General features: G+C 42.7%; 1 protein-coding gene across 4 annotated transcripts in view; it reads left to right on the top strand.

The window, feature by feature from the left end:
* Positions 1–21,901, top strand: part of CORO1C (coronin 1C) — an 85,472-nt gene that overhangs the window by 7,835 nt on the left and 55,736 nt on the right. The window contains exon 1 of one of the 4 annotated variants that reach the window (XM_027124469.1): positions 9,098–9,322. The exons of the other annotated variants lie outside the window; for them this stretch is intronic. The gene's annotated coding sequence lies outside the window, so the exon portion shown is untranslated. Of the gene's footprint in view, positions 1–9,097; positions 9,323–21,901 lie in introns of those variants that run through there. 4 annotated transcript variants of the gene reach the window in all.

Raw genomic sequence — 21,901 nt, 5'->3', positions numbered from 1 at the left:
AGACAGACTTCTCTTATTCAGGCCTTATGCTTCTATTCAGTCTGTCTGTCTATTTTAAGGGAAAAGGTTTAGTTCCTGGCAAAAGATTGATCTTTTTAGGGTTTGGAAGGAGATTGCACTGCAGGGTGTGAGATGCTCATGGGGTTGAGTATGATGTGAATGGCAGCATTGTGATACAATGTAACATTCTGTGTGGGAAAAGAGCCTCCCTAGTCTGATGGGATGTTAAATTAGGCCTGTCATTTGAATCTTACATTAATGACAAAAATTGTTCCTCCTGTTTGCCATGGTCAAGAAAAATCAAATTAATGCAAAGATCGGAGTGAGAGAAACTACTATAAATGGGAGTAGAAAGGCTTGTATTTTGTATGACTGAAGGTGGGTATTTCACAATACATATTTTTCCCCCTTCGGTCATGCAGTTATCTACATTAAAAAAAATTATGAATAATGGATCATATTTTTAGCCCCAGTATCTCACCACCTTTTGAAAAATATATCATATTGGGGGGTTGGGAGATTATTTCTCACGCCCAGAGGTCCTCAACTTGATGCCCGTGAGGATCAGCTCTAGACCTTGGTCAGTCCAGCTGCCTGGGCTCCAGCTCCCTGGTGACTCTGAATCACAGCCAGAGCGGAAGGTACCTTGCTGCCTTGTTCCTCATCTGATGGACGAGGGGACTGTGGTCACAGGTGCTTGAAAGACTTGCCCAAGATCAGGAACTTGACTGTTTCTCCCTTCTGCCCCCATCTCCTTCCATGGGTAGTGTGAATTCATTTTTGTAGTAGGTGGTGTGGATTTATACTATGGTGTGTATTTTTTTTTTTTAAACAGTGTGAACCCAGTGTTCTTACCCTGAGTTTTAGTCCTTGACCCAATGCAACAATTCCCTCTTAAGCTTCTGCCACAGTCTTTTGCCAGATTTACAAACTGAGCCTACTCACTGTTTATCGCTTCAGTTCATCATCACAATTGGTAATTAGTACCAATGGGTTCCCCCCCCCCCACCTCACATCTTCAGATCGTACATGTATTAAACTATGAAGCTTGGTCCAGATTTTCAGGGTTTCTTTTTAGATGCAGTTTGGGGAAACTTGAAAATACGTGGAATCTCTTGGAAAAGCCTTTGGTAGACTTCATTTCCTAGTTTACATGTAAAGTTCCTTGACAGTATTTTATTGATCCCTTTTTGTGTCCTCAATCATGCAATCTGACCATTAGTATGCAGTATGCAGTCTTGGTAAGGATTTATCTAGGGTGTTTCAAAGACCAATTAATATCACAAAGGTCATCCCCATTAAGCCATCCATATATGAAAAGGCTGATTTTGACAGGAACAACATCCAGCCAGTACTGGAACTACAGACAGGCATAATGAAAACCCCGTGGCATTGGCAGAAGTTGATCATTACTTCACAGCGTGGTCATTCTATCTCTGGGGAACCAAGGCAGCCTGGTAATCTGGGCACATGGCAGTTCGGTGTAAGAGCCTTTTTTGCCCCATTGTGGACTCATATGTGTGTCCCCACGTCCTGACAGTTGCTGAGGCCTTCATTCTGGATGAACAAAGCTCTAGTTTTTCAGTTTCGTGAACGGCCATAAACACACATGGGAAGGGAAGTGTTGGGAGTGTGAAGCCTTTGGGGGTGTATTTCCACTCTTGACATTGTCGGGGTTCTTGACAAAATTCACAAGCTCCCCCCCTGTAGGACGAATGTTTACTCACCATTATTTGCTTACTTCACATGAAAGATACTTAAATTCCTTTTCATAATGGTCAAGCATTCTTTTCTAGTTAAAGACTAATCCTTTCATTCTTAGGAACTTAAAGAATTGAGGCTGGTTTATTAATATAAGAACTCAAATGCTGCCTGAGCGGTGACTGAGAAACACACATAAACTTGAGCTATCATCTCCGTTAAGCAGAAGGATTTATTAGGAGACTGACTAGTCACTTTACAAGCTAGATGGTGAATTAATTTTGCGGTTAGTAGTGTCTTTAGCTTAACAATGTCATCCGAGTTTTTCTTGGCAAGCAAGAGAAAGGCCAGAGCCAACAAGTGCTGGCCACAGCTCTTTGGGGTGATATTTAATAAGATGCATGTTGTCTGTTTTAGAAATAGAGTAACCTTCCCTTAGGCTCTCTCTCTTATGGGAACCGCTGTTGCTTTACAGTGTTACATAGGAAAAAGGAAATTGGAAGTATTTATTTATTTATTCATTCATTCATACATACATACATACATACCCTGAAACGTCCCTGGTCTTCTTATGCAGTATAGAGCTATCGTACATGCACTGGGCTGAATTATTATACATCGTCACGTGGAACAAATGATACATCTTACCTGCGAAGGATAGTTGTGAGTCAGGTGGTTCTCCAACCATGAAAGGTTGAGAGCCCAGAGGCAGCTTCTGTTTTGGAGGTAACGTGTACATTCAGTCCCCAACCCAGGACTGGGTTGTGTTCCAAAGTCTAACTCAGTTATTTGGAACTGAGAAGGCATTTTTGGGTACAGATTCAGTGTTACAGTGGTGGGTAGGTTCCTAGCCTAGACTGAAGAAATCTGTTTAATTCACAGCACAGCTTTTTAAACTGTTAATGATGATAGCTGAATTCTGGATCTTGGAAGCTGGGAGTCATGTGACAAAGAAGTAAGGAACCCTGCTCCACCCCAGATGCCTCTCTGTGTAGGCTGTGTGGCATCCATGCCACAGCAGCCCTCCAAGTTCATCTTCCTTCTCTCTTAACTTGAAGCTTCCACTCCCCTGGTTAAGCTGATCTCCTTTAAATAGTAGTCGCCAGGCAGATGGTTCAAATTCATTTCTGCTAATGTGCTCCTGGATGGCTACAGTTCCTACTAGGGTAGCACCGTTATTCAGTGCTAGAAGGACTATGGGCTTTGTCTTATTTCACTCATATCTCAACCCTTTTAGAGCTACAGTGTTAATATTTTTACAAAGGAAGCTCCTTATTGATAAACATCATCTCTCTGAAATGTTGGCATGTAGTCAGTATAACAATGTTTCAAGGGGAAAATTGAAGGAAGGCGAGTGGGGTCAGACAGAGCCCATATAGAAGGCTAGCCCTGGTTGCTGGAATCGGGAAGAAGCCTTGCCTGCTTTAGAAAGGTTCCTCCTGTAACCTCGAAAACAGTGAATCTGCTCAGCTTTTTTCAAAATACACAGGATCCTTTTTTTTTTCTCTCTTTTCATTTGGGAAACACAGCTTGAAAGGGTCTTATGTTTTAGCAGTGACTGGTTTCCAGGACCTTTGAGAAGTAGATCAGGGCAGGGTAATGGTTGTGAGTTGGGGCAACTTGTGCTACCAGAGCTGTGTGCTGGTCCCTGACTTTATCTCTGTCCCTTTATAAACTCTTACCACAAAGCCCCTTCTTTCCTCAGAGGGAAATAATTGATCTTTCCTTTTTGTTATTGCCCCTTTGAAGGGTTTGGATTGTCTGGTTTTTAAGAACGTCTTATTCAAGCATTTTATGATGCTAAGTGTGATAAGGATCAGGGACTTGATTTTTCTGGTGCAGTTAGAAAAAGTCTTGTTCACAAAGTGTTAATGGCAGGCTTAATAATTTGATTTACTTTTAAAAGATATAATAGTTTTAAAAATACATTACAAGCTTCTTCTAGCCCCCAAGTATGTAATTCTTGACGCTGAATTCTCTGTGTGGAGCCTGAGCTCTGCGGGGGTTGAGAGGACAGGGTGGTGGGGAGTCAGTGTCTCTGGGACACTGGGTCGAGGCCCTGCCCGAGGGTTTGTGAAATAGCGCTGGGCTGACTCAGAGGAGGTGTAATTGGGGAAGAGTAGTGTCAAATGGATAAGGGAGATGGCCCAGATTGTCCAGGGTCATGAGAACAGAATACACATTTATACAGGTGTGTTTGTGTAAAAGGTAAGCATAGTTTAGATATAGAGCTATAAAGGTAGCTGGAAGTGTAATTTGTGGGTGTCCCTAACGTTATTGATTTCTGTGCTATTCCTAATTACACTTTGGGTTAAATGAGTAGAAATTTTAAGTAAACATAAGTGTGGAATTATTATTTTCCACTTTGTGAAAGTGAACACTAGCCACGTTCTGTGAAGGCAGAGAATGTCACAATGTTTTTGTGCCTCCGTTTCCAAGTGGGCTGTGTGACACATGGTAGGTGCTCAGTAAATGTTAGTCGAATAATTGAATTTCAGTTTTACATGGTACACTTGTGGTAGTGATTGTTAGTCTTCCCATTTTCCTAGAAGATGAAAGGAAAAGAGGAAATTTTCTGTGGTGTAGAAGGACTACTGATTGTAAACATTTGCCTAGTAAATTATCTTATGATAAGCTAGTCATGATTTTCATTTAAATAAGTGTGTTAGCATATACACACATTTATTTACTGAAACGTTTTATCTGTAAAGCAAATTTTGGAGTTCTGGTTATTTAAAGTGTGAATTCTGATGAAAAATAGGGTGGCATCACATATTGGTACTTTATTGCAAATTTACCTAACTAACTTCTTGAATAAATTGAAAGTACTGGTGGCATGGAGTTCTTAGGGCTTTGATTTGTGGTTTGGTTAGCAACTTCGACTTCAGAAAGAATCCATGAAGGAACGTCCTAGTGGAAGTGTGCCTTCAGCTGGAGAGTTTTGTCAAAACAGATATGGGAAGAACCCTAATTTGTATCAAGATGAGGATTTAAAGTTAAGGTAGCCCTCGAAAAAACTGAGTTTCCCTTTCTTGTCTTTCTCCTTTCCTCGAGTTTCTTACCTTTTAATCGACTGCCTGTAAAGTATCTGCATTGGACGCTGAGGGGCCCCTAGGCCCAGCCCCAGGGGAATCACAGGGCAGGTCTCAGCTCATTTCAGTGGCTCCTGGATCTCCAAGGATTTAATGTGCTTGGGTTCATTTAACTTGAGAAATTGACAAGAACCAAGTACGTTAAGAAAGGGTGAATTGGGCACCCTTTCAGCTGTTGAATCATTTAGGAGTTCATTTGTGCAATATTAAAATTTGAAAATCTGTAGGCTTTGGTTTATATCTTTTTTTTTTTTTTTCTTTTTTACGGTACGCGGGCCTCTCACTGCTGTGGCTCCTCCCGTTGCGGAGCACAGGCTCCGGACGCGCAGGCTCAGCGGCCATGGCTCACGGGCCCAGCCGCTCCACGGCATGTGGGATCTTCCCGGACCGGGGCACGAACCCGTGTCCCCAGCATCGGCAGGCGGACTCTCAACCACTGCGCCACCAGGGAAGCCCTGGTTATATCTTATTAGTAACATGTGATCACAAAAAAAGAATCATTCTGTAGCTGCGTTTTTGTGTGTGTTATTTCTGGCCGTTTTTAGAGGTTACTACAAACCATACATGTAGTTTGTTTGTTGTAAATGTAGTTTTTTAGAAGAGTACTGTTAGGGGTGGGAAGCCCCTGATCTTTCTGCTAACCTTCTACTCAAAATGCTTAGAAAAGGATTCTTCCTGCTTTCATTTGAGGTGTATGGAATTTCTCTTTTAATAGTTACTATTATGCAGTCCAATTAATTTAACATAAAGGATTAAGGACTATGATTTTCTTTTCAAATCTTTATCCAGTTTGGAGGGAAATTGGGATGGTTAAGGTTACAGTTTTACCAGCTAAGGCTGGTAAAAGCTTCTAGTAATAGAGAATTCACTCCCCAAATACTTAGCCCAAGTGTTTCCTCCTTAAAGTGAGTTTTGTTTGTCTCCACTTCCCCGGAGGAATTTTCATTTTATTGGTAAAAGGAGATGTGTGGCGTTTTCCCCCTAAAGAACTGAGACCTTCGGAAGGTGTTGGGTGGTGGTAAAGTATTTATTTGGTAGTAACTACATTTTCCCCAGTTTCTTGTACTCTGTTGTAGACACTGATATTCTGAGTTTTTTGTTTTTCCCCTCTTTAGAAGAGAGGTGTGCTGATAAGGAAATAGTTTGTAATTTTACCAAAAAGGATCAGACAAAACAATTCGTCTGAAGGTGCAGTAAGATTTCAAGAGGTACAGGCACACCTCATTTTATTGCACTTCACAGATACTGTGTTTTTTACAAATGGAAAGTTTGTTAGCAACCCTGCATCCAGCAAGTCTATCAGTGTCATTTTTTCCAACGGCATATGCTCACCTCATGTCTCTGTGTCACATTTTGGTAATTCTCGCAATATTTCAGACTTTTTCATTGTTATACTTGGTATGGTGCTCTGTGATCAGTGATCGTTGATGTTACCATTGTAATGGTTTGGGGGCATCACAAATCACGCCCATAATAAGATGGTGAACTCAATAAATGTGTTTTCTAACTGCTCCGCTCTCTGGCCATTCCCCTGTCTCTCTCCCTCTCCTCAGGCCTCCATATTCCCTGAGACACAACAATGTTGAAATTAGGCCAGTTAATAACCCTACACTGGCTTCTAAGTGTTAAAGTGAAAGGAAGAGTATTATGTCTCTCACTTTAAATCAAAAGCTAGAAATTATTAAGCTTAGTGAGTGAGGCACGTCGAAAGCCAAGATAGGCTTACAGTTAAGCTTCTTGGGCCAGTTAGCCAAGTTGTGAATGCAGAGGAAAAGTTCTTGAAGGTCTCCAGTGAACCTGGAATGATAAGAAGCAAAGCAGCCTTATTGCTGATATGGAGAAAGTTTTAGCGGTCTGGAGAGAAAATCAAACCAGCCACAACATTCCCTTAAGCCAAAGCCTAATCCAGATCAAGGCCCTAACTCTTTTCAATTCTGTGAAGGCTGAGAGAAGTGAAGAAGCTCCAGAAGAAAAGTTTGGAGCTAGCAGAGGTTAGTTCACGAGGTTTAAGGAAAGAAGCTGTCTCCATAACATCAAAGTGCAAGGTGAGGCAGCAAGTGCTGATGTAGAACCTGGAGCAAGTTATCCAGAAGATCTAGCTCAGATCATTAATGAAGGTGCTCACTAAATAACAGATTTTCCACATAGATGAAACAGTCTTCTACTGGAAGAAGATGCCACCTAGGGCTTTCATAGCTAGAGAGGAAAAGTCAATGCCTGGTTTAAAAGCTTCAAAGGACAGGCTGACTCTCTTGTTAGGGGCTCATGCAGCTGGTGACTTAAGTTAAAGCCAGTGCTCATTTACCATTCTGAAAATCCTAGGGCCCTTGAGAATTATGCTAAATCTACTCTGCCTGTGCTCTATAAATGGAACAACAAAGCCTGAATGACAGTACATCTGTTTACAACATGGTTTCCTGAATATTTTAAGCCTACTATTGAGACCGACTGCTCAGAAAAAGATTCCTTTCAAAATATTGCTGCTTGTTAACAACTCACCTGGTCACTCCAGAGCTCCGGTGGAGAGGTACCACGAGATGAATGTTGTTTTCATGCCTGCTAACACAGTATCCACTCTGCAGTCCATGGATCAAGAAGGAGTTTCGACTTTCAAGTCTTACTATTTAAGAAATACATTTTGTAAGGTTGTAGCTGACACAGATGGTGATTCCTCTGATGGATCTTAGCAAAATCAATTGAAAACCTTCTGGAAAGGATTCACCTTTCTAGATGTCATTAAGATCATTCATGATTCATGGGAAGAGGTCAAAATACCAACATTAATAGGAGTTTGGAAGAAGTTAATTCCAGTCGTCATGGGTGACTTCAGTGGAGGAAGTAACTGCAGATGGGATGGAAATAGCAAGAGAAGTAGAATTAGAAGTGGGGCCTGAAGATGGGACTGGATTGCTGCCATCTCATGATAAAACTTGAACAGATGCGGAGTTGCTTCTCATGGATGAGCAAGGAAAGTGGTTTTTGAGGTGGACTCTACTGGTGAAAATGCTGTGAAGATTGTTGAAATGATAACAAAGGCTTTAGAATATGACATAAACTTAGTTGATAAAGCAGCAGCAGAGGATCGACCCCAATTTTGAAAAAAAGTTCTAGTGTGGGTAAAATGCTATCAAACAGCTTTTCATGCTACAGAGAAATCTTTCGTGAAAGGAAGAATCAATTGGTGTGGCATACGTCATTTTTGTCTTATTTTAAGAAATTGCCGGGAATTTCCTGGTGGTCCAGTGGTTAGGACCCTGTGCTTTCACTGCCGAGGGCGTGGGTTCAATCCCTGGTCGGGGAACTAAGGTCCAGCAAGCCGCGCAGCGTGGCAAAAAACTAAGAAAAGAAAAGAAAAAAAAAAAGGAAATTGCCACAGCTACCCAACCTTCAGTAACCACCACCCTGATCAGTCAGCAGCTATCAACAGAGAGGCAGGACCCCCAACCAGAAAAAAGATTATAACTCTCTGAAGGCTCAGATTAGATAGTTGGCTTTCAACAATAAAGTATTATTAAATTAAGGTGTGTACATTTCTTGTAGACATAATGCTATTGTATGCTTAATAGTGTATAGCTACAGTATAGTGTAAACATAACTTTTATATGCACTGGGAAACCAAAAACTTCTTGTGACTCGCTTTATTTTGAGATTTGCTTTATTGCGGTGGTCGGTCTGGAACCAAACCTGCAATATCGTTGAGCTGTGTATGCCTGTATACTGCTGCTTTTTGTATAGGATGGCTGAAAATTCATTTTTATTTTAAACAGTGTTAGTTTCATTTTCAAATAGCCTGTTCAATATGTTTTTTGTTTTATGGTTATTTTTTGGCTGCGTTGGGTCTTCATTGCTGCGTGCGGGCTTTTTCTAGTTGCGGCGAGCGGGGGCTACTCTTGGTTGCGGTGTGCGGGCTTCTCATTGCGGTGGCTTCTCTTGTTGCAGAGCAGGAGCTCTAGGCGCGCAGGCTTCAGTAGCTGTGGCAAGTGGGCTCAGTAGTTGTGGCTCACGGGCTCTAGAGCGCAGGCTCAGTAGTTGTGGCGCACAGGCTTAGTTGCTCTGCAGCATGTGGGATCTTCCCGGACCAGGGCTCAAACCCATGTCCCCTACATTGGCAGGTGGATTCTTAACCACTGTGCCACCAGGGAAGCCCCTGTTAAATATGTTTACCTTTGAGCTCTGGGCACCTCTGTGGGCAAACTACCTTAATTTTGAAGCCACAGATCCAGTTATTAATCTGAAAAGGCACAATAAGTAATTTAAATATTTTCGCTATGTTTTTGCTCTTTTCAGACACCCTACTTGTAAAGAGAAGGCTCTTGGGAGCTGCTCCTAAGAAGTGGTTCTTTGTCCTGTATTGACTCCCTGCCCCCGTGAACTTCTGTGTCCCAGTGTTTGTCGCAGCAGCACAGTGACGTTGGTGTGAATAATTGATTGTGGTGTCTCCTCCTGGAGACTGTCAACTTCGTGAGAGCCGGGCCCATCTCCTTGCTCACCATTGCATCTGCAGCGTCTAGCATCACGCCAGGCGCACGGTCAGAGTTCAGTAAATAGTTGTTGAATAAATGCGTGATGAGTGACTGGGATTAAAGACCTCTTCAGCATTCACAGTCGATTGTATGTGTTTTGTGTATAACCCCGTGGGTGCTGCTAACTCCGTTCTCCTTGAATTGTGTGTGTTTTGTTAGGGGATGTGAACTGGATCCCAGTGAAAGTAGCGTTCTCTATAGATTTGTAGGCTTTAGATTATAATAATTATATTAATAATAGGACCCTAGAAATAATTTATTTTAGTTCTCCTATTTTATAGATGAAGAAACAACCAACCATAGGACTAAAATGATTTAGTGGTTAGGTGACTGTGTCAGGATAAGCTAGTCTTGCATCCAGGCCAGAGTTATTCCTACTCTTACCTCCCCTTGAAATATGGTCAAGAGTATGTTTATTTAATCACTGCTTGCCCAGGGTATAGGGTATTAAAAAGGGAAGACAGGGCTTCCCTGGTGGCGCAGTGGTTGAGAGTCTGCCTGCTGATGCAGGGGACACGGGTTCGTGCCCCAGTCCGGGAGGATCCCACATGCCGCGGAGCTGCTGGCCCCGTGAGTCATGGCCGCTGAGCCTGTGCTCTGCAACGGGAGAGGCCACAACAGTGAGAGACCCACGTACTGGGGGAAAAAAAAAAAAAGGGAAGACAGAAATTCTTCAGTTGAATGAGATTACTCTGTTTTTTTTGACATTGCTACTTTTGCTATGGCTAGCCTTATGAGGGTCTTCATAAAAATGCCTTAAAAAAAAACCCACAAAAAGATCTTGGAGTCCAGTAATTTCATTTCCTGGTATAGGTATATTGCCAAAGAATTATGAAAATTTTATTCCAAGAGAAACTCCATCTGACTAAGTAGTGGAAACAGACTTAGCAAGTTTGAACAGTCGTACACAGTGTGCTTTCCCCCAGTTGTTGATAAGAAAAGTAGGTCATCAGTATAGAAAGAGTATTTTGAAACACATTCGTCATTAATTTTTAAGTGAGAGTGCTGGGCCAGTCATGGCGGTAAAAGTTCTTCAGTTGGGATGAGAGCTCTTGGGATTAATTTGGCTCTTTGAAGAGAGAGGCAGAGTCGAGCTTCCGAGCCTGATCTCCTGTGGGGCACTTCAGTGAGATGCTAGCAGCTCAGAGGATTCTACTCAGTTCCACCGCGTTGTCTGGGCAGGCAACGCCTGCTGCTGTCTCTGATGGGGCTTCTTCAGCAGTCCTTTCTCAAAGCTCCAGGGAGGGGTATAGTGGGTGTGTTTATAAAGATGCTGGTGATAAGCAGAAAACTGGGAGATAGAGGGATTGTAAACATGTCATCCTGACACATTATGTTCTGAAAAATCTGCTCTTCCTTTGATAATGTAGTAAAAAAAAAAACTCTGTCACTGAAGAGCTAGAGATGACCCCTACAACCTTGTAATCTCATGTGTTAGTAACTGTAAAATTCATGTCGTGTCATTCTTCTTTATTTTAAGGGAGTTCCAGGCCCTTTTTGGGCATCTTTTAGTTGTAAAGGGTCTCTCTTTAATACAAGTGTGAGAGAGTGGATTTGAGGATTTGGGGTTTCTGTATTTAGGATCTTTATCTGTTGTTATTTTGCTGTCCATGTCACGCTCATTTCTTTTTTTTTTTAAATTTCAGCCTTACTGAGTGTAGTTGACACACCGAATTGTAAGATATTTAAAGTGGGCCTCGGGGCTTCCCTGGTGGCGCAGTGGTTGAGAGTCCGCCTGCCGATGCAGGGGACGCGGGTTCGTGCCCAGGTCCGGGAAGATCCCACATGCCGCTGAGCGGCTGGGCCCGTGAGCCATGGCTGCTGAGCCTGTGCGTCTGGAGCCTGTGCTCCGCAATGGGAGAGGCCACGACAGTGAGAGGCCCGCGTACGGCAAAAAAAAAATAAATAAAAAAATAAAGTGGGCCTCGCGGTGATTTGATGTACGTACATAGCTCGTTTGGTCTCTTGTCAGACTGCGTTTTCAGCAGTCACTCTCAGAGCTGCACGTCTCACTCTGTCATCGGGGAGCGGGGAGTGCCTGTGTTGATGGCAGGCAGCCCCCACTTCTTTTTGTAACCAGTTCCTAAAATGAGTATAAAATTGTAAAGTGTGAAAGTCGAGTCCTTTTCTTAGAAAGCTTTAAAAAGAGTAAAAGCCTGTCCGTTGCACCTCACCTTTTAGAACTTGTTCTTGATGTGTTGATTCCAGCCTTTTAGGCATGTCGGTTCAGGCTCTTGGACAGTTGAGCACAGAGCCCTCTGGCCTAAGCCTGAGGGTTTTCAGTCAGAAGCAAAGATTGGTTTCCTTTGGCACAGCTAATGCTCTCTCTCGTTGGTCTCAGCATATTTGAATGCGAACAGCCAGTTTGTGTATTGTATAAAGTGTGAGCCAAGCGCAGTTTCCTATTTAAAAACGGCACCAACAGGCCAGGTGGAACTGTGAGCTGTGGAGGCAGCACCCCATGGAGCGGTCTGAGAGGCATCACTGGCTGACGTGGGAAAGCCAAACTGTATGTGAGTGTGGAGTTTATCACTGAAAAAGTATGAAAGTTCAGGGGGTGAAAAGTTGAATTGCTCCATACTTTGTGGTTCGAGGTCATCGTATCTCTCTCCAAAGTCCTTTATCTTTGGGCAAGTCACACAGTGTCTCTGGGCTGAAAATGAAAGTCCGGAACTGGTGACCCTTTTTACTCCAGGCTTCTGTGAGGACCCAGCCTGGATGTTTCTTGGTAAATCCGACTTGCATTTCTTTGTCTTTTCATTCCAAGAAACGTTTAAAAACCAAAATGATAATGGGTTCTTGAGTCGAAACAGAGTGCACTTAGAGTCGGTACGCCTCCTTCTTGGCATTTTAACCTAGTACCTGGGTGGATAATGGGATGAAAGCGTTTGGAAGGCTATAATGAGCGTGAATTTTCACCCTTTACTTTCGCCATTCTTGGTGTCATGATAAACTGAACCAACATAAGGGCTGTTCCATACTTGCAGTCAGTTGTCTTAAGTGGAGTGCAAACCTTTCAGCCTTAGCTGCTGTGTATGAGGAATGCTGTGTATCTATCTGACTTTCTGCTGTGCTTTATATAAAGCAAATTGTTGCATGCGGTCTTTTTTCTTCCTTCGTAAAACAACTTCTATTAAAGTAGGTAAATTAGGCGTATTTTTCTTGAGTATCTCATATATGAATCTGTTAACTAAGGAATTGGATGCAGTACAAATGATTTGTTAGGTGAACTCTTCAAGTGTCACTGATGAATTTTGTTTAAGGACATTCAAAAAAAAGCACAGCCGTCTCATATCCAGAAATGATGAACGTTGAATTTTTGTATTTAATCAGAGCACCTCCCGTATTTCCTTTCGGTGTCTGCTTTCTTTTGAATGTGTCTTCTACGTAGGCTTACATATTACCTTTCTAACTTCTTACAAAGAATTTTTAACTGTTGGCATTGCCATTTAAATAGCTGATTTCGGGACATTTGTTTCCTCCTCTGCTGTCCTGCTTGCCACTTTCTATTAAATAACGTGTCCGATCTCTCCCACATTAAAAAGGGCCAGAAAAGCATCAACTTAGAGGGAATGTGTTCTTTCCCTGTTGGGACATTCTGGAGTCTCCTGTGGTTGCTGCTGGCTAGGGGACGTGCTCAGCCTTCTGAGTCCTTGAGTAATTGACGCTCTGGAATGGTCTCAGCTAATGTGCCGAGCAGGATTTTGCTGCTAGTAGGGGTTTTCCTGTATGTGTTCCTAGCAGGATGTGTTTCCTTTCATACAAACCATAGAAGTGCATCTGCTGGAATCTTTAAACAGGAAAATGTCAAAATTGTCGTCATTTTTTACGAGATTGATGGAAGTAGACAGAGAGAATAGAGAAAAGGTAGTAACATTTATTCAGGTGTTTTGAGTATATTTTATTTGGTGCCATTACAGTATTGTAAACACCCTGTCTTGTCTACATTTTTCCCTCCCAACACCCAACACATTTCTTGTATGGCCTGTGCAATAAATTTTCTCTGTGACTTGACTAGGCAGTACCATAAGAAGCATGCCTTCACACTCCCCTGGAGGTTGAGGATGATCAACTGACTGTAAGATGGAAATTTTCTTCTGAGAATGATTTTTATCAAACTTTACTGTGATGCTTATAAAATAAGTCCTTAAACCATGGACCTTATTTTTACAGCTTGTTCTTGGTTAAGATGTTTACCCAACATGTAAAGAAAATTTTAATCATTTTTGTTTCCTTAGATGAGCTGCTAAGTATTGTGGATCTTGGTAGTCAGCTTTTAGATTTTCTTTATTTGGAGCAGAAAACAAGAATATATTATCTACTCATTAGAAATTTATGTGGGAATGTAAAATTGGTGCAGCCATGGAAAATGGTATGGAGGTTCCTCAAAAAATTAAAAATAGAGCTACCATATGATCCAGCAATTCCACTTCTGGGTATTTATCCAAAGGAAACTAAATCACTGTCTTGAAAAGATATCTGCACCCCTGTGTTCACTGCAGTATTATTTACAATAGCCAAGATAGTGGAAACAACCTAAGTGTCCATTAACAGATAAATGGTTGGGAAAATGTGGTATGATGGAATATTATTCAGCCATTAAAAAGAAGGAAATCCCACCATTTGTGACAACATGGGTGGATATTGAGGGCATTATCCTAAGTGAAGTAAGTCAGATAGAGAAAGACAAATAACATTTCAATATATCAGGGGTCCACAGCCTGTTAGGAATCAGGCCACACAGCAGGAGGTGAGTGGTGGGCGAGCGAGTGAAGCTTCATCTGCTGCTCCCCATGGCTCGCATTACTGCCTGAGCCATCCCCGCCACGCCATCTCACCTCGGTCCATGGAAAAATTGTCTTCCATGAAACCGGTTCCTGGTGCCAAAAAAGGTTGGGGACTGCTGCTCTATATCACTTAACATGTTGAATCTTAAAAATGAAAACAAAAACAAAACAAAACCCAAACTCATGGAGACAGCACATTTTGGTGGTTGCCAGAGGTGGTGGATTAGGGGGGTGGATGAAATGGGTGAAGGGGTCTAAAGGTACAAAATTCCAGTTATAAGATGTAATGTACAGCATGGTGACTATAAAAAAGATAGATAAACTAAAAAGAGGTTTACTATGATGGCTGCTGGACAATCAAGACTTAACTCTTGCTTGGCCTTCAGTATCATCTAGAAACTTGGGCAGAGGAGACATGTGTCTTTGTTTCTAAAACTGAGGTTTCAACCACATCTTAGAGAGAGCATTTCAGAGTTGGGCCTGTGCTCTCAACCTGCTCTCACATTGTCTTTCAAAGACACCTCAGTTTTTATTATAAAGAAAACCATTCTAGAATAGTCCCAGTCTTATTGGAAATTTGGGCAGGCCTATTATAAGGCCTTGGGTAGGGTTTGTAATTCCCAACATTTTGTGGAAATTAAAAACCACGTTGCATTTTTTCTAAAATCAGTTTATTTTGAAATTTGTAAACATTTCTTTCATTTGCTTAATGAATGACTTATTGCTACATTGTCTCCCTCCTTATTACTACGAGGATCCTTTATTACTGTGATAATTGCTAAGAAAAGGCCCTATGCAGTTTGAAGAATTTGTACTTGAAAGACCTAATGAGCAGGCAACCTCTCCAAGGTTGAACTCTGACAAGACATTTAAAATTGAGAACTTCCCTGGTGGTCCAGTGGTTAAGACTCCGGGTTTCCACTGCACGGGGCGTGAGTTCTATCCCTGGTGGGGGAAGTTATGCATGCCTTGGGGTGTGCCACCCCCCACCCCCACAAAATTGAATGTACTCTATCCTTGGACTTTGTGTCTATGTATTAGTTCAGGATTCTTTCACTTACTCCTTTTAATATAACTGAAAATTAGATTTCTTTATAAAATGCTTTAGTTTTGGGGACACTCTAGTTGTATAATTTGGAACAAGATATTTAATAAAAGAACGCCTAAGTTTGATGATATGACGTTTGGAAATTTATAGCCAAGCGTTTAAAAAATTGGTGAAACACTAATACCATTTGATAATGCAGGCCTCTTTCTCGAGAAGAGGGTTTTTTTTTTTGTAGTAAACAGCATACTGAGGTGGGAGAACATAAAATTTTGTAAAGGTTCCTTGATAACTGATACTAGTTCATTAACGTGAAAATCATACTTTTGGCTCATAATCAGTAGGAAATTGATTTGGGTTTTCTCCCTTTGGGTAGGGAAACCTATTAGCAGTCTCTTAAATAACAATTGTTGACATTTATGGGACAGTGCCTATTACTATGCTTCAGATTCTATGCTAGGTACTTTGCAGATTTTTAAAGAACAGCTTTATTGAGGTATAATTCACATATCATACAACTCACCCTACTTGAAGTGTACATCAGTGCTTTTTAATTTGTTCACAAATATGTGCAACTGTCACCACAAATTACAGAATATTTCCATCACTTCGGAAAGAAACCCTGTGCTCTTTAGCTGTAACCTGCTATTCCGCAGTACCGCTTCCTCCCCTCCAAGCAACTGCTAATTTACTTTCTGTGTCTCTAGGTTTGCCTATTCTGGGCTTTCGTGTGAATAGAAATCATAATATGTAGACTTTTGTAATTGGCTTCTTAGCGTAATATTTTCAAGGTTTATCCAAGTTGTAGCATGTATTAGTAAGTACTTTATTTTATTTTATTTTTTAAATATTTACTTATTTATTTAGGCTGCACTGGGTCTTAGTTGCGTCATGCAGTTTCTTCAGTTGCGGCATGCAGAATCTTTAGTTGTGGCGTGCGAACTCTTAGTTGCAGCATGCATGTGGGATCTAGTTCCCTGACCAGGGATCGAACCCGGGCCCCCTGCACTGGGAGCTCAGAGTCTTAGCCACTGGACCTCCAGGGAAGTCCCCAACTTTTTTTTTTTTTTAAATTGCCAAATAACATCCCATTGTGTGGATATATCACATTTTGTTTTTCCGTTCATCCAGTGGATATCCAACATATGGGTTGTTTTCACCCTTTGGCTGTTGTGAATACGCTGCTATGAAAATTCCTGTACAAGTATTTGTGTGAATACCTGTTTTCATTTCTTTTGGGTATATTCTTAGTTGTGGAATTTCAGGGTCACATCATAACTCTGTTTAATCGTTTCAGAACTACCAGACTGCTTTCCAAAGCAGCTGCACCATTTTACATTCCCGCTACCAGTGTATGAGGGTTCTGATTTCTCTGCATCCTCATCCGTACTTGTTATTCTCTGGCCTGATATTAGCCATCCTAGTGGGTGTGAAGTGGTATTTCATTGTGGTTTTGATTTACCTTTCCCCAGTGGCTAAAGATGTCCAGCACCTTTTCATGTGCTTATTGGATGTTTGTGTATCTTTTTTGGAAAGATATCTAATCAAGTACTTTGCTCATTTTTAAATTGGATTATTTGTCTTTTTATTATCGAGTTGTAGGAATTTTTTATATATTCTAGATACAAGTGCCTTATCAGATATATGATTTACAAAAATTTTCTCCCATTCTGTGGGTTGTCTTTTCACTTTCTTGATGGTGACTTTGAAGCACAGAGGTTTTTAATTTTGATGAGGTCCATTTTGTACACTTTTTATTTTGTTGCTTGTGCTTTTGCTGTCATATCTAAGAATCCTTTGCCAGATCCAAGGTCATGAAGATTTATTCCTATGTTTTCTCCCAAGAGTTTTAAAGTTTTAAGCCCTTATAGTTATATCTTTGATCAATTTTGAGTTAATTATTTTATATGATGTGAGGTCAGGGTCCAGCTTCTTCTGTATGTGGCTATTCAATGGTCCCAGCACCATTTGTTGAAAAGACTTATTTTTCCCCTCATTGAATGGTTTTGGTACCCTTGTCGAAATCGCTTGACCAAAGATGTATGAATTTATTTCTGCGCTTTCAGTTCTATTCCGTTGGCCTATATGTCTGTCCTTGTTCTGATTTTGTCAGATTTCTGTGAGATGATCATGTGATTTTTGGTTTTTATCTGATTGATACATGTTACATTAATTGATTTTCAGATGTCACACCAACCTTGCATTGTGGGATAAGTCCCACTTGGTCATGGTGTATAATCCTTTTCATATGTTGCTAGATTTGGCCTGCTAGTATTTTGTTGGGGATTTTTGTGTCTATATTTATAAAAGATATTAGTCTAGTTTTCTTGTGATGTCTTTGTCTGATTTTGGTATCAGAGTAATACTGGCCTCATAAAATTTGTTTGGAAATTTGTTCCTGTCTATTCTTTGTAAAAATTGGTGAAGAACTGGTATTAATTCTTTAAATATTTGATAGACTTCAGCAGTGAAGCCATCTGGACCTGGGTTGTCAGATGTTGTTTTTAATTCTTATGATGGGTATCATCCCCTTCATTTTATAGATGAGGAAACGGAGGCTCGTAAAGGTTAGTGGCAGAGCTGGGATTTGAATCTGGATTACCTTATGTTAAGTACTAGGATGATAACAATAGCTGACATTTATTGTGTATTTAGTTATGTGTTTTTAACCAGACAGGGTACTTTAACGAAATCATCTCCTGCTATAGTCCCATTAGCAAGTGCTCATTTAATATCACTTTAACTTTATATGTAATGTACCCATTTCCAGATAGAGAATCTGACACTTAAGGAGATTATGACTTTGCCCTACTGAACCACGGCCAGGAAGTAAATGGTACAGCTGTGCTTCTCACTCACAAGGTTGCCTGACTCTGGAGCCTGCCCTCTTAATTGCCTTTCTCTATTGTGCGCAGCAAAAGCAGCTGTGCCACATGTGGGCAGCTGAGCCCAGATCAGATTCGACCTTGGATGTGAATGGCCTGGCCCAGACAGCACAGCACTCCGGGAGCCCCGGCTTTTCTCACTCTCTCTGCTCTATAGCTAACTGTCCTCCATGGTTGTAGCAAAAGAACCTGTCTATCATTCTGACTTCGTGTAGTTAGATGAAAATTTGTGTAACATACGTCACTCTGTGTAATACAGAAATGACTTTTAAAGGTGTGTCAACCAGCCGGCAGATTTGTGTGATGTCTTTCAGTGAAGACATTCAAAGCACTTTCCATATTTATGTTAATATTCATATTGTTGGTGAGATTAGATGGTATCTTGGCCTATTTGAGTGAAGAGGAAAGATTGTCTCCATTTTTCAGGTTGAAGGGCTTCTTCAAATGTCCGTTCACATTGATTAGTGGGCCCCAAAAAACTGACCCCAGTGCCTGTGTGGGTAGGGGGGCTGGGTGGGTGGTGGACCTCACAGAGGGTGGTGAGGGCTGACTTCCTGTGGGGCAGGGCGGGTGCTATCTCAGCCAGGCAGCCAGCCTTCTGGGAGCTTCCAGAACACAGGGCTGGAGGCTCCCCTGTACAGGACCAGGTCGTCTGTGTGGTACCTGCTGGTACCCGTGCTCACCTGTGCTGGTGGTGTTCTGTCCAGGGCCTGCCCTGTGGCTTCTGGGACGGGTGAGGGGTGGCCCCTGATGGTGCAGCACTCAGGAGCAGAGCTGGGTGTCTAGCTGCTCCTAATTAGGTTTTTGGTCAGTTTTCCCTGCAGCCCCTCTCCCACGTCTGTTTCCCTTCTGAGTGCTAGGCGGTTTCACAGTGGGCCTGGTGTCCTTCTGTGAGCCGCTCCTCCTGAGACCGCAGCTGAGTGGAGAACACTCACTTCTGTCAGTTACACTTGCCTGACAGCTTTCCTCTTCCACGGTTTTGTGGTCACATTTGCTCTCTTGTAGGCTCCTTTCCAGTGTCCTTTCGCTTTTCCTTTGGTGTTTATACCAGCTTTTATTCCTTTCCTGTCATTTTGTTAGGATTTCAGGAAGGAGTGGAGGTAAAATGCCATTTGTGTTTCTTTTGTAAATTACCTCTTCATGTACTTTGTGTAATTTCCTACTGGGATTTTCATGTTTGGAATCTATAAAAACTTTATATATGAAGGATATCAACTCTTTGGTATATGGTGTAATTCCCCCTTCTTCTTTGTTAACTTTACTTTTGAAACACTTGCTGGAAGGTAATGGCAGGGATTCCGGCTTCTGCTCACTTGTGCAGATGGTCGGGTAGGGAAATGGATCCTGAGACCAGCTGGCTGTACATTGGCTTTTGTGTGGATGTGCTTTTCTTTTGGTTTTCACCACCTCATGGAAGCTGTCTTATCTCCTCCAGTTTGAGAAGTATTCATACTGTTTCACACATGGAGGACCCCGGCCAAGCGGAAGCAAGTCATTTGCCGTCTCCTCCACCAGGTGCTCTCAGCCTCTGGTCCTGGTGGTCAGCTGGGAAGGTCTGGCAGCAGCTGGGCTGAGGAACACGGCTGCTCACCAGCCTGCCAAGGCTTTGTCACCTCAGCCCAGCCACACGCCCTAGGCTTGGAGAGAGGCCGCTTCTGCACATGCCTTGAAAGGGTAGAAGGAGACTGGCAAAACTAACTTCTCTCCTTTTGTGCTTAGCAGTGGGCCCAGAGCCACAAGGAAGGGAATTCAAGGGGAGGAATTAGCAGCAGCCCCACATGTGTCCCGTTTGGCATGAGTGGACAGGTGTTAGTTAGCCCTCCTGTCCTTGGGGATCAGGCGCACTTGTTTTCAGCTGAGCTGTGAAGGTTTGACTGTGTTCCATCTCCACTCGTGTTTTCTCGTGGCTCCTTCCTCCCTAGCCTGCGTGAACAGAATGCCCTGGCATTAGCAGACGGGAAAAGGACGCTGTGGTGCAGCCCAGGAGACCTCAGGCAGGTGGGGCTGCTGATCCTAAAGCCTGAGCGCTGTCAGTGCACATGTCAGTTGGACAGCCCAGTGGAAGTTGGGGTCCGAAATGACCCATGAGGAAGCCTGGGAATACCAGCTTGGTGTCACTTCCTGTCCCCTAGGCCCTCTGGTTTACTTGGGAAGTGGCTGTGGTGAGTGATCAGCTCTGACATCCTGGTTTCCGTTACGCTCCCTGAGTTTTTCTGTTCCTCTGTCTCACTGCCGCTGCCGGGATCAGTACAGGCCTTTCTCAGGCCCGGTTCACCATCACAGCCTCTTAGCCCATCCCCTTGCTTTTCGCTTCTTGCTGTCTTAAGAGGTCCAGTGTGCTAGCGTCAGACCACTTGTCATCCTCGTCTCTACTTTCCATTAAAATTTTTGCTACTCTTTTCCAAGACCTGGCTTTTGTCCCATGGTAGCAGTCAGACTCCTGGTAGCAGTCAGCACCAGGAGTTTGGTTCCGAGTTGCTCTGATTGTCCTGCCTGTGTTGGAAGCCTCTTGAAGGCAAGGGTGGTTTGCTTGTGCTGAATTCTCCACTGCATGTAGTTGGTCTTGTGGAAACGCTCGTGAGCAGTCTCCGCTCTCAGACCAGAGTGCTGATGTCTGGAGAAAAAGCTGAAAAATGGAAAAATTGCCTTGGCAGACTGAGGGAAAAGCCACAATATCATAATTTGGGGGAGGAAGGATTCCTCAGTTTCAGATCTGTCAGATAACTTCACTTTGGAGTTTCCTTATCTGTAAAAGGGGAGGGCGGGTTAGAGTGGATTGTCTTTCCATTCCCACCCAACTCTGAAAGGCTAATTTCCCTTCATTCTTTTTTTTTTTTTACATCTTTATTGGAGTATAATTGCTTTACAATGGTGTGTTAGTTTCTGCTTTATAACAAAGTGAATCAGTTATACATATACATATGTTCCCATATCTCTTCCCTCTTGCATCTCCCTCCCTCCCACCCTCCCCATCCCACCCCTCCACGCGGTCACAAAGCACCGAGCTGATATCCCTGTGCTATGCGGCTGCTTCCCACTAGCTATCTACCCCACGCTTGGCAGTGTATATATGTCCATGCCTCTCCCTCGCTTTGTCACAGCTCACCCCTCCCCCTCCCCATATCCTCAAGTCCATTCTCCAGTAGGTCTGTGTCCTTATTCCTGTCTTACCCCTAGGTTCTTCATGACATTTTTTTCCTTAAATTCCATATATATGTGTTAGCATACGGTATTTGTCTTTCTCCTTCTGACTTACTTCACTCTGTATGACAGACTCTAGGTCCATCCACCTCATTACAAATAGCTCAATTTCGTTTCTTTTTATGGCTGAGTAATATTCCCTTGTATATATGTGCCACATCTTCTTTATCCATTCATCCGATGATGGGCACTTAGGTTGTCTCCATCTCCGGGCTATCGTAAATAGAGCTTCAGTGAACATTTTGGTACGTGACTCTTTTTTTTTTTTTGCGGTACGCGGGCCTCTCACTGTTGTGGCCTCTCCCGTTGCGGAGCACAGGCTCCGGACGCGCAGGCTCAGCGGCCATGGCTCACGGGCCCAGCCGCTCCGCGGCATGTGGGATCTTCCCAGACCGGGGCATGAACCCGTGTCCCCTGCATCGGCAGGCGGACTTTTAACCACTGCGCCACCAGGGAAGCCCCGTGACTCTTTTTGAATTATGTTTTTCTCAGGGTATATGCCCAGTAGTGGGATTGCTGGGTCATGTGGTAGTTCTATTTGTAGTTTTTTAAGGAACCTCCATACTGTTCTCCATAGTAGCTGTACCAATTCACATTCCCACCAGCAGTGCAGGAGTGTTCCCTTTTCTCCACACCCTCTCCAGCATTTATTGTTTGTAGATTTTTT

Source organism: Aethalodelphis obliquidens, unplaced genomic scaffold (genome assembly GCF_003676395.1).
Source record: "Aethalodelphis obliquidens isolate GAN/ISIS:26980383/991018 unplaced genomic scaffold, ASM367639v1 scaffold28, whole genome shotgun sequence".
In the NCBI taxonomy this organism is placed as follows: domain Eukaryota; kingdom Metazoa; phylum Chordata; class Mammalia; order Artiodactyla; family Delphinidae; genus Aethalodelphis; species Aethalodelphis obliquidens.
The sequence above is the reverse complement of the archived record's forward strand: the minus strand, read 5'-3'. Positions and strand labels throughout refer to the sequence as shown.